Source organism: Plectropomus leopardus, chromosome 2 (genome assembly GCF_008729295.1).
Source record: "Plectropomus leopardus isolate mb chromosome 2, YSFRI_Pleo_2.0, whole genome shotgun sequence".
In the NCBI taxonomy this organism is placed as follows: domain Eukaryota; kingdom Metazoa; phylum Chordata; class Actinopteri; order Perciformes; family Serranidae; genus Plectropomus; species Plectropomus leopardus.
In genome coordinates, this window is record NC_056464.1 from 5,318,829 (window position 1) to 5,336,823 (window position 17,995).

Sequence of the window (17,995 nt, forward strand, 5' to 3'; positions counted from 1 at the left end):
ATTGATAAAAGTGCTCATTTCACACTATTCACAGGAAAATCTCATTATATGCGAGTAATTAGATATTTTTTCTGAAATGATTCACACTCAAACTTTGCCTTTTTTTTTGCCCCGAAAGATATCAAAGTGCATGAAAGATCAGAAACCTTTCCTGTTGTGTGCTGTACAGCTAAAAAAAAATCTGATTGAAAAATCCAGGGAAATCTATTAAAGAACTTTCACAGAGGAGCTCATCGGGCTTCCATGTTATATTTCACTTTTGTTAGGCAGGATTAAAAAAGCAACTTTGAGTTGGATGGCATGGCTCTGAACTTTATCTCTTAACTTTATATGTTGAGTAATTTGAGGTCCATGTTAAATAAAGGTGGTTGTCAATGGGGGCGCTTGCAGTAGGGTGCTATTCCAAAGGGACACCCTAAAATTATGCCCAGAAAAAAAGACAAATCTAATTACATTTTCGTGTCCCCAGTTAAACATTATCAGCCACGCCGTTACATCTGGCATCTAATATCCACAGTGACCGCCTGTCTCCGGTGAAGCACATTAATACAACACTGCATCATCATTACATATCCCAGGTGTAAAAATGTAATTCATCACTTTCCAGGGGATTCCTAAAGGAAATCAATCTCAAGATGTGTTTCTGCATTTAATAAAAGCCTTTATTTGACAGATGTAATGTTTGTCATTTCTGCTTCTTATCCCTGCAGATTCGTGTCTCTGTTGCCTCCAAGGCTCCCACAAGAGATGCAATTCACAAAATGTCAGCACGTTGTCTGGGTAATGTAGGTCGAACGTTATGGAACGCCTGATGAACAAAAAAATGTCCTACTTCCATGCAAAGTCCAGGTTTATACTGTAGCACTCTGAACATGTGAGTTTAATGAAAGTGTTACAGCTTCAACACATGTTCATCCTACTATTTAAAACATTAGATCAGTGAAATAATGTATAACTCCTGACTAACTTAACATTCTGGAAATGGCTCTCCGGAAGTATAAACTAAGAACCAAGTGCCATCAGAAATCAAAAGTGAGAGTTCCTTCTGTTTCACTGACTCCAGCTCTTCGGCTGAAATGTATTGACCCCACTCAGCTCTGCCATGTAAGGAGAAGGAAAAAAAACCCACAGCAGTCTCAAACCAACCACTCAATTCTTCGAAGTATTTCAAGGGAACTTCACATTTTTAACCTCATTTCAATTCGGTGACCTTTTTGCTGGAGCGGTCACAGATTGGATCCACTCCTGGAAGAGATTGCTTCCTGAATCGAAATGGGCGACCATGTCAGAGCAAAGGCTTTGTTCCCCCTCTGTGTTCTCATGAAAGAAGGTCAGTTTGCTTTCATTGTATGTTCTTGCTCCTCAGCACTTAACTTTATCACCGTCATATTCATATTGCCTATTTTGCATTGGAAAAAAAATGCAAATGCAGGACCTCACACTTGGGCGGCCCTGTGAGGCAAACAAGACTTCACTACTGATCCCAGATTATCTAGCCCATTGCCATTCTGAACTAATTAAAAGCTTTATAGTAAAATAGTAAAATAAATTCAATAAGTCACAGTTGATTTATATACAGGTTTTAATGACAACATAAACTGGATTAGAGAAGTTCTTGGCACAGCATGATTATGGACGAAGACCAACCTGGTCTCACTCCGAACTCGTCAAATAGTGCCATTCTGTCAGTCCTGTTGACGCACAATCGTGATGCCACAAGCGACCATCCGCATTCAACTGAAACGCGGCCGGATGATGTCAGGTGTGGACTGAACCGGTATTGTTATGATATGTCGGTGCATGGCTGGATGGTACCAAGTGCATCAATATGATGATAGCACGTGCATGAAATCCGGAAGGACAGAATCAAGCAATAATGCTGCCAGTAATGACATAATATAAGAAGAATGTGAGTTTTATGCAGGAGTCCAGTGTTCGCTTCCCGTGTGAATGTGGGTTTTTTTTTCCAAACCTTACCATGTGCCTCTTTTGCCTAAACCTAACCATTGTGACAGTGAATACCATGTGCTAATGTTGTTTAAATATAACGTCACCCCACCCTTTGTATTTGTTGACATCATGGTAACGGCACCTCTGAGCATGAACAGCTGAAGTAGAAAGATACCTAAAACGTCATAAGTAGATGCAGAGGTCACTAACAAAATGGCACAATGTGACAAATTGGCATGAGAATGTGACGAATAATCACATAAGACAGCTTTAAAGCAATCAAATCTGTGATCTCCACAACTCGGGACGAAGCACCGAACCTGGATTAACAGAGCCTTCTCTATAGCTGCTACCTCCCTCTGGAACGTTCTTTTCCACAACACATGCGTGACTGCACCGACCTCAAAACATCCATCAAAATGCACCTGTTCAAAACTGCTTTTAATGTTTTAATAACCTAAAATAAACTTTAATGTTGAGTGTATTTTGATTGTAAGTTTTGGTGTATTCTATTGTAAAGTGTCTTTGAGTACATTGAAAAATGCTCTTACAGATAGATAGATAGATAGATAGATAGAAACTTTATTAATCCCAAAAGGGAAATTCAGTTTTCCAACAACAGCTCAGTACCTTTTTGTTCAGACATTAAAAAACAGAAGAGAAAAGGAGACACAACAAACGATAAAAGAAGTATAAAAATGTAAGAGGCTTGTTATCATTTAGCCCAGTACTGCTTCTAATGGCTGACACTTAAAAAATAAACAATTATCGCTAGCACCTAGCCTTTTTGTTATCTGGATGTGCGTGCACATTTTAGTCAACATGAAGCCAAAATAAACAGCAGGACGCTACCAACCATTCTAAGTTTAATATATATATATATATATATATATATATATATATATATACCCACATATACACACATAAAAACCCAAAATAAATAAATAAATGAATAAAATGTATTTTGATAGTAATTATTATTATTATTATTATAAAATTCCAGACAGAGAGGCAGCTCTCTCTGCTGTTGTCAAAGACGTTTTAAGCACCTCCTTCCCAGCCAGATGAAGTGTACCTCATTAGGTGCCGCACTTCACCCGGCAGATAAGGGAAAAGGGACAGCAGCACAGAACACATGGAGCTTTAATACCCCACCCTTAAAACAATAAATAAATAGTCTGTCACAAATAAGTACTACAGTGATTAAAACTTTGCAGGGTACTACTGTAACCCACCAGAGGTCACTGTGACAAATTACCACTATATTATTTATTAGTTGAATTAAAGTGCACTTGGATCTTAAATGAGAAAATGAGAGGTATTCATACCAAGGTTGTGTGTTAAAAGACCACTCATTACACAAATCAGATGCATTCATAGTGGACTAAAGCCTCTGGCAGACTGTGAGATTTTTGCAATATTATTAATGCAAGCTACACTGTGCAACATGGATCTTAATAAACTTGGGTACAAGATCAGATTTGATGTATGCAGACTGTATGATCACAACGGCTATTAAACAGCAGGTTACGATGTACGTACATTGACGTATGCAAACAGCAAAGCGTTGTCAGTGTGCGTTACCCATCCACACTCCTGTAGTGGTAAGAGAAAAATGAAAACAAACATGGAGCAACTGGAGCAACTTTCGAAGCTGTTGTTGCCGAAACCCAACCAGGCGTCATGTCATTCCGCTATGTGCATTCATTGGCATCACAGTAATAATAATAATAATAATAATAATAGTCTTTATTTGTATAGCACCTTTCGTACAAGAAATGCAGCCCTATGTGCTTTACAAGAAAGAAATTACATACATCAAGTGCTTCACATCAAAACACATAGAAGACAAAAAGGTATAATAAAGCCGGCATGTGAAAAGTATAAATTCTTAAAAAATAATGATAAAATAAAAATAATAATAATTTGATAAAACAGGTGAGGCAATGCTAGTGAGATAAAAATAAGGAGAAAAATTTAATCCACAGAATGCATAACATAATATGGAAATAAAATAAATAAAATAAAACCCACTGACATTATTAACTTTTAGAAAAAAAAATATAGAGTATATAAAATGCATAAAATTAAGGAAAATACAATATCTTAAAGATGTGCAGCAGTATGCGAGTGCAAAGCAGAATGCAAAGCAGCTAAGTTAGGGCAAGAAGAAGGTTAAATTGAAAAGATACATTTTTAGTTTGTCAGTAGCAGTCAATAGTGGCACCTTGGAGCGTAAACAACAGATGCAGAAGGATACCTAACTTGTAAAATGTATGTGGAAGTTCACTGACAAGGCTGCAACATGAAAAAAACATCAAATCTGTGGGATTTATTAGCAAAATCATGCAATCCAGACAATACAAATCCCAGGCAGAGAGGTAGCAAGAATAGCAGTCCCAACAAGAGAAATCTCTCCTCCGCTGTTGGAACAGGAATTTTAAGCCAGCTGCACCTCGCCAAACAATGCGCCTCATTAGGTGATGCAGCACACCTGTGTAGATCTCCAGAGGGGACATGGACAACAGCATAGAACACATACAGCTGTAACAGAGGGCATCGTAATGCTTTCCAAATGACATTTTCCCCTTACTATTTATAATAAGTCATAATGTTGAAAAAATCACACAAGCATAACCTCAGCTGTGCCACCAGCCTCACTACATGCAGGCTGGTTTAGAGAATCTGAGAGCAAACAGATTTTCTGTAGGTCGATGTGGAGGTTGGCCTCACCCAGATTCCCTCATCAAAAGGCCTATGGGATTTTTCCATTTTGGATTAATGTAGAAAATAAACTCTGTGGCAAACACAAGTTTATGATACATATATTTTTTGTTAAATAAGATAATCTTCACAAATGAACAAATTTCATAATATAAGTCCAAGTGTAAGCGCTAGCAGTAAAAAGCTAATGTTAGGCTATAAATGAACTAGACAACGGTCACATGATTTGACATCGATACCCCATTGAGGTTGTAAAGCTGTGTTTGGCGTGATGACATTCTGTTGTCTCACTTGCCACTTGTTAGTAACTGCCTTTTTAAAGACGCGTAAAAAGTATCATCACCTGAGAACTGAGATGAATGGGGGAGAAGGGGTTAGACACACCTATATACGTCACAGCAGGTGACTGAATTAATGAGGAACATGTGGTTAACTTAATTTGGTGCAGGTGATTTCATTTAAAACTGAACCTTATTAATGATAACTACATAATTGATTTTTTTTGACAACCTTATTTGTGTGTTTGGTGTCACTAAACAGAGCACTTACACAGACTGATCCCGTCTTCCCTGTGTGCAGTGTGGAGTGTGTAACAGACTCTGCTGCAGCTGTGGAATTCATGTGGTCTATACACAGTACTTACTGTCGGCATACAGCAGCTGTATATACACATTCGTGAGTATACAGATTTAGTTAGGAAAAAATTTGCCTTGATTTCGTCTTCATTCCATTTCCCATGCAGTCAGAATCCCTGCATTCCAAATTCTGAAGTATTCCCACTTCTGTATCACCATCATGACACCCAGGATGTCAAGGGAGACTGAAGTGAGTTTCCTTCATTCACCTGTCAGCTTTTGATATCCAACAGACTGCGAGATTTTTGCAATCTTATACGTTTAGTGCAAGCTACAGCATGTGGCGTTGATCTAACAAACTTGGGTGCGATATAATGTTTGATGCATGTTTACTGTATGATGACAACTTCTACTGAATTGCATGCAATAATGTACCACATCAACATCAATACACAAGAACAGAACAACACTGTTATGGTGGGAGAAAAATGTAAACAAATGCGAATTGTGTGTCAAAAGAAGTCTGAAGAAGAGGCCAACTTGGCATGCCAATATTGCAATGAAGACTCCAGTAAAGTTTTAATTTTCTACTTTTCTACTTCTTTTCTACTAGTCTTTATCTATTTTCTTTTATTCATTAATTATTGTCACTAATTCTTTATTATTTATTTTTTGTTTTGGTACTTTATTTAATCTATTTTATCTATTATACAATTGAATTTTTTTATGATGAAATATTGTTATACAAACTCTACTTTGAACATACTGAATATATATATGTATTGAATGTGTCGATAAAGTTTGAAGAATTGAAAAAAAAAAACTCTTATTTAGCACTGGTGTTGCGCTCGTCATTCCATGCTGCATTTCTATTGGTTGGTCAGAGGACATAGGTGGTGACATGAGTCACACAGTGGGACGATGATCCCAAAATTCTGTCACTGTCAGAATTTTATGCCAGCCTGCCGACCATCACCATCCTTCTCTCATTGTGCAACATAGAACCACCATTTTAGAGCCACGCGCAAAGATATTGCTACGTTTCTTTTGTGATCATCTTTCCTCAGGGACAGTCTATAATCGTGCAGTGTATACCGGGCTTTACTACACCACAGCATCTAGACTTTGGGGAATCCCATCCTATCCTTCAGCTTCGTGTGGGCCTGCTCCTAATGTTCAATCACAAAAGTCTCTCTGCACATGCACACATCTCACGTGCTGTAATCTGAAAAACGAATAGGTAGACATTAGATATTCAGTAAGTGTAAAAGCAACCACTATAAACTTTCCTACTTTTCTATAAAACTACTCAGAAAGAAAGCAGGTCAATCCTTACTCATGCATTTCATAGGCAAGAAGCCACTGTTGCACTTCGTTTTATGGATTATGTATAATTGTTTTATGACTTTCTCCTCATTTCTACAACGTCTATGTATTTATGTCTTTCTCACAGCATGTGCAATACTTATATATCTTCTGCTCTTATTTTCATCGAATGTAATTTTTTGTGTCCATGGTGTTCCACTGTACTATCAGGTTGACTGTTTTGTTTTAAGTTGATTGCAGCTGGATGTTGTGCTATTGCCCAAGCTAAATTTGGTTTTGGGGACAATAAAGTCTATCTTATCTAATCCTTATACTTAGAAATCATGAAAAAAAAATGTTTTAAAAGCTTATTTTAAAACAACAACCCATCCACCTGACAGGTTTGGCATATCAAGATGCTGATGAACAGCAGCATTATTATACACAGGTGTGCCTTAGGATAGTCACAATACAAGGCCACTCTAAAATGTGCTGTTTTATTTTGAAGACATTTATTGGGATTTCACATTTTGCTTTTTTTGGGATCACAGGTTAATTGGTTAATTTAAACTGGTGAAACAAGAGAGCAAAAACAAAAGTGTTGCGCTTATATTTTTCTTCAGTGTATTTCCACACAATGTAGTGCAAACCTCCATTTTATTTTCAGTCGGTTGAAACATGTTTCGAGAAAAAAGGATCCACTGTTATATTCTTCAATTAACAAACAGGTGGAGGCAAAAAAACAAAAGACAAAATTATTCATGGCGGAACATAAATCTGCATCCCATCTAGTCTCTCTCTCTCTCTCACACACACACACACACACAAATGCACAGGCACAAATACAATGGTATGATGAGCATTCTGCAGTCTCATTGGCCGAGCCTTTAACTGCTATGAAGGAAAACAAAGACAAACATCCAAACAATAAGCGTGTACTTTTCAGCGTGTCATATATCTGACCATCATGAACCCCAAAGAATGAACAAGCACCCAGCAATCCCTGCCTGCTGTCTTCACTTTGAGCCTGATAAACACGTTAAGCTGCCATCCGTCAGCGAGGGGCCAGCATGAGGGCCTCCTGCTGGCTCTCAGTGTGCCTGTGTGACATGGAGCAACACTGTCCCCTTGTGGAGAAAGATAATAAAAACACAAAAGGCAGAAATCACCACTACTTATGATTATTGTATGTCATAAGCTCATCAGACTTTTGTTGTTGACATATATATGCAATAGCATGGTAAAAACTGAGACCATGAGCATTTATATATTACTAAATGTAATTACCAAGTGTTAACTGTATATACTATGTATTTGCAACATGAAGTAGGTCACCCAGATCATGTCTTCATTTTACATTGTGTCTACAACTCTGGTTTGTCAAAATATGATTAAAGTTTTAAGGTTATATAGAGGCAATTCACAGATCTTGATTAGAGTAAATGGAAATATAATCCTTTTGGTAAAATGAAAATGGTTAAGGCAATAAGTTCACTTTATCGATATTTAACCAAAACAATGATCCTTCCATTATCTTTCCATATTCTTGCTATTTGAATATAATTTATTTAATATTCATTTAAAAGGGACATAGCATATTAATGAACACCAGTATAAAATACAGATGTAAATAGGCCACAGTTAGCAGGACTGCTAATTTACATCCATAGTCCTTTTGCAGGTAACAGATAATACAAATAAATAAATAAAAGAAAACAACAATTCATACAGAGGACAAAAGTGCATTAGCAGTAGCAATGCAAACCGTATGGCATAAAGTGCATGGTATAAAGTGCATGATGCAAAGTGCTTTATCTATGTGCAGAATGTAAAATTCAACATGTGTTTGATGTGCACATGCATAATGGATCACTGGATAAAAAAAAAGGAGCTATACTGGAGATACATTATATAAGAAGAATCAAGAAGTACTGATCCAATCCACATACACGATTTCGTACACTTGCTCTGCAGTGTCAAAGATCTGCATGCTCAATGTTAAACCACCCTGACATTATGATTGATACTGAAAAAAAAATAAATACATTCTGTCAGTAAACATAATCTACATTGCAATTTTGTTTCCTTTCATAAACCTTATGATACTCAAGCATGTTTCCCTTCCTAAACCTAACCAAATTAACTTTTACTGCCTAAACTTAACTGAACCTCTGTAACTGTACCTTCATTATGTAACAGTGTTGGGGGGGGGGTATCAAATGATATCATACAAACTGTTGAATTTTTGCAGGATACCATACAACCCATTCTATTGAAAGACGTTGGTATACTGGTCGGATGGGGAGCCGTCCATGCGGGAAGATGCATCAGCAGCCAGTAACTGAAGTTGGAAGTCATAAAATACGGCGCCTTCTGCAGTGCAGCCAGACAGCACCTGCTGCAGCAGTATGGTACACAAACAGGTTGAAATGTTGCCAGTAACCGTGTAATGTAAGAAGCACAGAGGTCCGTATAGGGTGGTGGGTGGATCCAACAAACCCCAGATTTTCATGCGGCAGTCCAGTGTTCGCTTCCCGTCTGAATGTGATGGGGTTTTTTCTACACCTCACCAAGTGCCCTTGTTGGCCAGTCCTAACCATCTGTGTCAGCATGTACTTTTGTTGACGTCTCAGCACTGGTTGTCATTTGCTTTTGTTGCCTAAACATAACCACATGCCCCATGTGCTTGTGTTGACAACACAGAAGCGGCATCCCATAGACTTGGATCCACTGAAATTTGCAACAACTTGGGATGAGAACCTGATGGTTTTGCAGGCTATTTATCTACCTCTTCTGCATGTCCTACCAGAGCTGAGGAGCCACCATGTGCTGTGAGAACAGACAGTACAGTGAGAGTAGCATATACAAACAGGCAAGGGCCAAGGCTCCCTTCATTTTTGCAGTTTGGCTTGAACAAGATGGAAGTGGGCACATCCACCAATCAAGTCCCTGAGGGCAAGGCACACCCTGGATCTGTTGACCCTTGCAGTAGATCAGGGACCATTCCCTGGAGAATGGATGTTGCATATACAGATTGTAAGCAGGATCTGGGACCACTTTGGTAGAGTTGTAGCCAATATCTTTACCTCCAGGGAGACTCCACTGTCCATTCTTTTTCTCCATAGGGAGAGACGATCCTCCCTTGGGCACAGATGCAATGGCACATCAGTGGCCACGAGGCCTCTGTTTGTTTTGTTTTCCCTTTGGAATAACCCACAACTAAAGTACACCTGTTTGTGTCCTCCCACTCAGTTGAATTCCACGTGGAAACAAGGTTCTATGGAAGCAGACTGGTAGAGCTGATGCTGCAAGCTGCCACGCTTCCACCAGCCTGTGTGGTAAAGAAAATGCAGTGATCCAGAGAGGGGCCCATTGACCAGCTGTCCTATTCACTCGATAAGCAGACGATGCTGTGAAAAGATGCATGCTAAATATGTGAAACTCAAATGCCAAGATACACACACGTCTGACTTGAAAGTAAAAATCAAGGAATCGCGTTGCTAATTGGTATATGGCCACCACAGGTGATAAAAATTATCCACGTCGGAAAAGGAGAAGTAAGACACAATTTGCACACAAATGGTTCATTGTCTAACTTAGAAAGGAAATTAATTTGAACGTTTCAATAACTTCATTTTCATCCAAGCAGGGTTTTGAATGATAAAGGACTTTCCTTCCCTGTCTAAACACCTGTTCGTACTTCTCTCCTGGAGTCCTGCAGTTACCTGGCTAACTGTCCTGATTAGTGTCACCCGTCCTTCATTATCCTTCACTTATAGTACTGAGACTGTGTTTTATCTTCTGTCAGTGCCACTTTGTCTTACTTCTCTTGTCTGTCAAGTCTTCTAGCCCGTTTTTTGTGATGCATTGTCCTCCTGATTATTTTGGATCTCTGCTTTTACCTGTTGTTGACACAAGGCATTTTATTGTGAAACATTTTCAGGACCATGTTGCTAACAATCCCGGAGCTTACACGCCTTGACAAATAAGTGAAACATGTACCTCTTACGGTGCGTACCCACCAAACGCGATTAAAAATGATCGCGCCTCAAGATTACATACAAAGTCAATGCAAAGACGCGATTTGACGCCTCATTTTGCCGGGCGACGCGATGGACGCGATTGCGCGGCGCGTTGGACGCGAAATTCGCGGCGCGTTGGACGCGAAATTCGCGTCGCGTCCAACGCCTCGCGTCCAACGCTCGAGTTGAAATAATTGAACTTTTGCGGCGTCGTCGCGTGAAGACGCACCGCGACAGCCTATCAGCGTTGAGATCGTCATCGACGTGCTGACGTATGGACGTCCTGGTGTTCCCTCGCAAAATCTAATCAAACCGCCAGAAACAATGGAGGAGCAGCTTATCGTCGCCGTCACCGCTCACCCAGAGCTGTACGACAGTTCCTGTCCCTTGTTGCAGGAGACGGTGGAACTCGCCGAGCTCACGCCGCCTCCGTAGGGTAACATGCACCCAGAACCGACGTCGGCGTCTAGCCCGCAGACAACGCTGGGAACTTCTCCAGAGCAGGTGCAGTGCAGCGATCGTCAACGAGAGAATGAAATGGCGGAAGAAATGTTGTTGTTTGGGCGGGCTCAACGCGCGGCGCGATTTCGTCGCGCGTCGAGTCCCATTTTGGGGTTTTTGTACGAGCGTCAAAACTGGAGCGTCCGGCGCGACGCGATTTCATTTGAGGCGCGATGAAATAATTTTTATCGCGTTTGGTGGGTACGCACGGTTAATGTGAAGATACAGAGCTAATAGCAGCAGGCAGCCGTGCAGAAGCGTCACAGCAACAACACTGCTAATGTGGACACTGCCAGCATGCAACACACTGCAGACTGGCCAGGTTGACATCACACACTGCTTACGCAGGCAGTGTGTTCCAGGCATAACACAGGCAAACACAGTTTAATATTAAAATACTCTCACACTTTGCCAGTCATTGCCACTACATCTGGACTGTTAGGACCCTACACAAAGAGAAACGATAAATTGTTGGCAGACCCACATTACACACAGTAATTTTGCAATAAAAAAATATTTTAATAAAAATCCAGTACCTCGGGGTGCGTTTGCACCCCTACTTCACCACAACAATACAATTTCTACTTAAATTGCAAAGTCTGATCACTTTAAACAAATAGTCTGTTTGACTCACCAGGGAAGTATGTGCACAGGAGTGCTCACAGATCAGGGATGAGGCTGATACACCTGTGCCCCATGAACCTTTTAACAGTTCAGGTGCTGTCACCCTGGCTGGCTAAATTGTGCCTGAGTGCTAGTGTCCACCTGCCACAGCCACTCTCTGAAAACTGCTTTCTGAGCTGTCTCTCTAATTTTCCGGAGCCTTGATGAGGTTGCTTCCATATTTGGAGACCCATGGCAGGGATGCCACATTCCCATCAAGACCCCCTTGGCCTGGAGGCCAGGACTACCTGAACAGGAGGCTTTTCCCTTCCATTCAGCTGTATGGAACAGCTGAGCAGTATGTGATGAGAAGGGGAATGTCGCATTTGTGGGATATCTTGGTTCTGTCTATGATACCAGAATCCTGAAAAACAACATGACTTTCAAGGAGGCTCTGTATCCCTCTCCAAGTTACTCTATTGTCAGGGATGGTGGCGATCGTCAACATGTTGCCATCATCACTCCATATTGGGAGCCACTGCAGGGGAGGGTACAGATTTGCATCACCTGCCACCATGCCAATGCTCGCACTATGACTGAGCAGGCCTTTTGAATGATGATGCGCTGGAGGTGCCTGCTCTTCAAGGATCTGGAGATGGACCATACTTTTGCACCCACAATCATCACCACGTGTGCTGTTCTTTAGAGCATCTGTCTGACAGCCGGAGACATCCTCGAACCAGTCCAAGTTGTTGCTGATGTTGCACTCCATCCAGTGAACAGGGAACACAAAAAGTGTTTCAAAAGTGTTTCCATTGCAGTTTTGCAAAATATGTTTTTTTCGAATTGCCTGAAATACCACCTCATGCAAGCATAAAAACTTTTTTGCAATAAATGTTTGGGTTTTTTAATAGTTTCTATAAGGCATATTTTATATTTACAATTTTGATTTGAACAATTTGAGGGTTAATGGAAACTTGCCTTCTGAAGCTGTGGATGGAGCACTTTCACATGGGCTGCACTTGTCTATCCTTGCCTCCCTTTCCTCTGAAAGTCTTGACTCCTCCAAGTGCATTCAAGGAACTGGGACCTCCTTCAAGATGGTGGGTCTAGATCGATTTCTAGGTCGAGTGATGAAGGATGACAGAGTCAACCACACACAAAGAAAAAAAACATAATTCCTGGTGCACTCTATTTGTATCGAAGTATGAAACAAAATATGAACTGATTCGAAAGTGACAATATGTGAAAGGAAACATGGGTTAAGCCCAGAATAAAACATTGCTTGTTGGCATGTTCATAATGGTGTGTCCCATTCCATATGTGTAATAGCTTGTTTAAACATTATGGATACAAGTATTCATCTTCTTTCCATGCAAAGACATCGACATCCAGACGCTGCTTATCCTCCAGACAGTCAGCAATGGAGAGCAGAAATCTTCAAGTCTGGTCCGGTACAAAATCAAGCAAGAGTACTACGCAAACACACACACACACACACACACACACACACACACACACACACATAACGACAAGTCCTGACAGATTCCTTCTCCCCTATCAACACTTCCCATCTTAATAACCCAACACTTCCTATTTTCCCAGTGACACCGGTGGCCGTTATTCTTCAGCAAGTGTGTTTGTATAGTGCAGCGCGGCTCTGGGATGAATGCTATCTGATGAAACCAATCTGCAGCTATCTCTCTCTCTGATGTTGCTATCAGCAGTAAATAATATGAAGCTATAAATAATGGCATGACACCCCACAAAGGGATTATTCCTCAATTTATTTCCACTTCTCTAATCTCCAGTTTACCTTTTAACAGAAACACACTGTAATTGTTTTTGCAGTTCATTACTCTGCCGATATGATTTGCTCACTGCATCACCACTGCCACAGAAGCAGATATTGCATTAAACTGTCTCTTTCTAGCTAATGCATTTCAGCTTCAGTGTGCCCTGCTCGCCGTCAAGAAGAAATTGGTATAATTTGTCCACAGTGCACGGGGAAGTTGTTAACGGAGTGCCAGCAAAGTAATGGAGGACAACAGTGCTGTAACAGACAGACAGGAAGGAGACACACCAAGGGCCAGTGACCAAATTGTACTCTCGTGTCAGTTTACCAAATATCAGAGATCACTGCTGCTGGTTATTCTTTGGCTACGAGGAGAGAAGGAGTGAGACGAGGTACTGGATGATAAAGGAAGGGTGGCCAACTCCTGCATTACATGAGAGTACATGAGAGATATGGCTGATAACATCACGGTTGTGCTCCGTCAGAGGCAGACATGGAATCATGATACTAATAAACCACTTCCCAGCTTTCAGGGAATGTTCCCACAACCCTGGCTAACTTTACCTACATGTTGTTATAATGTTTTAAAGAACACATTTTAATCTTATGTTCAAAGAACCTTTTAAGGATGTTTATCATTTCGAATAGTTTCCCTATAATGTTACAAGTATAACATTATAAAGCGTTCCCACAAGAACAAAGGAAGAACATTTTCAAAGCAGCATTCAGAACATGCTGTTGAGGCCTGAGATTACAGAACATTAAGGGTCGAGAGATTATCGGCCTGGCCGATTATTGGGGCTGATATTTGGCATTTTTTGGAATTATCTGTATCAGTGATTTATTTTAATAATCGCCAATGAAATTAATGAATTAAAAAGTTCAAAAAAAAGTGTCAGCATGGTAGGAACATTTACTTTGTTAAACCTCAGCGAGCTAAACTTATGTATTCATTGTTTATTTAAATTTTCACTTGACATTCACTTGTTGCTGAGAACTTTTTGTATATGATGTTTAATGTTTTAGTTTTGATTAGACATTTGCTAAAGGCATTTAAAGTTTTGTGTTGGAGTTTGTTATAATTCAAATTCTAAATATTGACAGAAAGATTTTCATTTATATTTTAAATGCATATTGCATTATTGTTGTTATCAGTCTCATTAACTACTAATAATTGGTATCGGCCCTGAAAAATCAATATTGGTTGACCCCTGCACAACATTTTTAATTAAATGTTTCTTTAATCTGATAAGTGAACAAAAAAACCATTAACATTTTGTTGATTTCCTTCAGAGAATTTTTTGAACCAAAACTTGCTAGCTGGGGTTTTTCTTCCACCGTGTCGAGCCAACTCGTTGTCATGCGGAACTCGTCACATGGTGCCACTCTGTCAGGATCTTCCGCGTCAACCCATGACATGACCCATGACTGTTCACACTCCGGGATACCATTACAGTGATGTCAACAAATGCACGTGTGGTGGGATGAAGCAGCACAGTCCCCATGTTAACACAACAGCGACTGTCACGGTGCTTAGGATTTGGAACAAAGTCACAGATGGTAAGGTTCAGGCAAAAAGGGCACATGGTAAAGTGTAGAAAAAAAAACTCACATCCACATGAGATGTGAACTCCAGGCTCCCGCATGAAAGTCAGTTGTTTGTAGGACTCATCCACCTCCCCACCTGCCAGCCCTATGAGCACACTTACACTCCTTACTTTGCGAGCTTTATTACCCAACGCTGTCCTTCAGCATTTCAGGCACACACAACCAGTTATGTCTGGCCGTGTTGTCAAGCGGCCATGTCCATGTAGGTAGTGCACATAGAATTCATGACAACATGGGTCAGAAATATACAAGCAAAACTGCCAGACAAGAAGTGCCAATATGGCATTTGGGTATGGGCACAGCTTGAGACTAAACTTGCATGTCTTTCACAAACAGCCTAGGAGACAGACTGATGTCAGCCGTAACCTCACTGACACACCAGAAGAAACAAAGGTGAAGGAGACCAACAAAGGAAAGTCATGGATGTGAACTTGTCCCAGAGCTCGTGCTGGACGAGGCCAAAAAAGCTGTGATTCAGATTGGAGGAGATTCGACTTCAGGAGACACACGCTGGGTTTTTTTTTTTTTAGGTTTTTTTTGTGTTTTGTGGGCAAACATTCAGGTGGGTGGCTGAAAATGCCCTGAGGTATGCTGTTTATCTGGTGGCAGCTATGAAGAGTGATCCCACAGGAGGCTGCAAAGACTCCTAAGAGCATGCCTACAACAGATTGGCTTTTAGGGAGTATTTAAAGCTTTTCTCTCTGGCACAATTGCCACTGCCATGAAGAAAGAGCAGTATCCTGGGAAAAATCCCCAACCCACTGCTGCCATCCTGCCCTCTCCCCCCACCCAGCAGGCTGCCTCCAGTCAGCTGTGTCCTCTCACCCAACATGCTGCCACCTTCTAGCACCCAGGGTTTTAATCTGTTTTTTTCTCCTGCATGTTTGTTTTCTGCTCTGACCCAGGCACACACAGGGCTGTTACCCACTCTCACCAACCCGACTCTGTCCACTGAGGCGTGTCTTGTGGATGGACTTGCAAGAAGAAACGAGGTATGGGCTGTGGCAGCAACAACTGACGATCAACAGTCACATTCCTACAATCACATTCTCCGTCACGCTGTCAGTACTCTTGCAGAGGAGGTTCTGGGCAACAAGATCATCCCTTGTGTCAGGCAAGAAAATACACTGGTAAATGTTTATATTTGTTGCTTTTTAAGACTATTTCATTTGATCACAATTAAAATTTTACCACTGAGGTACTACACAATGTCCTGTTGTATTATCTAATTCTTTCTCAATGCTTTTTTACATTTTAAAGGTGAGCTTATTGGAGTGGAGTACCTTTACCAGCATATTGGTTTGCTGTTTTGGATTTTCAAATGTTTTTTTTAATTGCACGGTTTCTGAAGCTGCAGCAGGTTTCTCCCATTGGAAAAACTGGGCCGTTGTGTAATGTTTGCCCATGTCAGCCTCCGTAGGATTTCGCAGGGAGTCCTTATGAACTACATTTTAACTCTAAAGCATCATGCAGTTTTTCCTTTTACCACCAAAGGGCGCCACATCATCATCAATGACATGGCATGCTCTGCATTTAAAGGGGGATGTTTGTTACAATACTTCTTTTGTACTACGCTAACGACACAAAGCTGATATTACTTGTGTACTTTTATCATAAAAGCTATGCTGAATGATCTGTAGCTCCTGTTTGCAGTGTACCCACAGACATACACACAACTATCGCTGGATTACTTTGATACTGAAGAAAACCTATAAATATGATGATTCTCAGGCAAGTTCTGCAATTGTCAAGAAGATCCTTTTAACCACAAGAGGAGAGTGATGTAAAAATTAATGTCTTTGATAATGATAGAATAATAAACAGTATCTGAGTTCATTATCTCTGATGTCCATCCAAAATAAATGTCCACTGAGATATCATAGAAAAAAGACATTACAGAACTATTCAATGCTTATAGAATACTGAAAGTCATATTGTATTGTTTTTTTATACTATTATATTTGATATTCTTTTCCACTCTATGAGTAAATTTCTCCTCATCGCTTTTTTACTGGTTCCTCTCCCGGTTTTCTATATCCATAGGCCTATAGGTAAATAACCATCACTTCAGCCACGTCTTTGATTGTGATCAGTTCCCAGAAGTTGAGTCAACACCATGTCACAAAAATTCAGCTTGAGAAAGAAGTTGTGCAAACTGTTGCAAGGTTATTAGAATAGAACTAACAAGAGTGCTATATATAAATAATTTTTATTTATTTATTTACATTGTTATTGGGGTTAATATCACAATCCCTTACCTCTGTCTAGTTTCTTAACTCCATTGAACCACTGATGTACTTGTTTTGTAACAAATTTAATTTATTGTTTCTTTGTCCAGGCTCCCATGAGCAAAACCTTTTTTTTTTTTTTTTTTTTACATTTGAATGGATCAAATCTAATGTCAATTCCGATCAATGTTGTTGGATAAACATGCATCCCTGAGTCATAAAAGCATACTGGTATGTCCAAAATTTCTATATATAACCAATATTTACTACATAAGATGAAGCATTTTGGTATGAAAACCTAATTTAACCAATTATTCTGTATTATAAATATACATATATGCCATTTGTAACAAATTAAACAGCTTGACAATTGGTTGAAAATTCAATTAGTTATGATGATATTCTTCATTCGTAGACGTCTGCCTCCACTGGCAAATCCAGTAAGTAGGAGCGGCTGCCACCGACACAAGATGGCAGCCGCATTGACACATCCTTGAACAGCAGCGGCGAATTTGGCATCTACATGTATGTATCTAAGATCTTATCCCACTTTGCCACTTTTTTTTTTAATTCTTCAAACTTTATTGACATGTTCAATACATAAACTTTCAATGTTTTCAAAGTAAAGGTTGTTTAACAATGTTTCACAATAAAAATAATAATTTAATTGCATAATAAAAACAA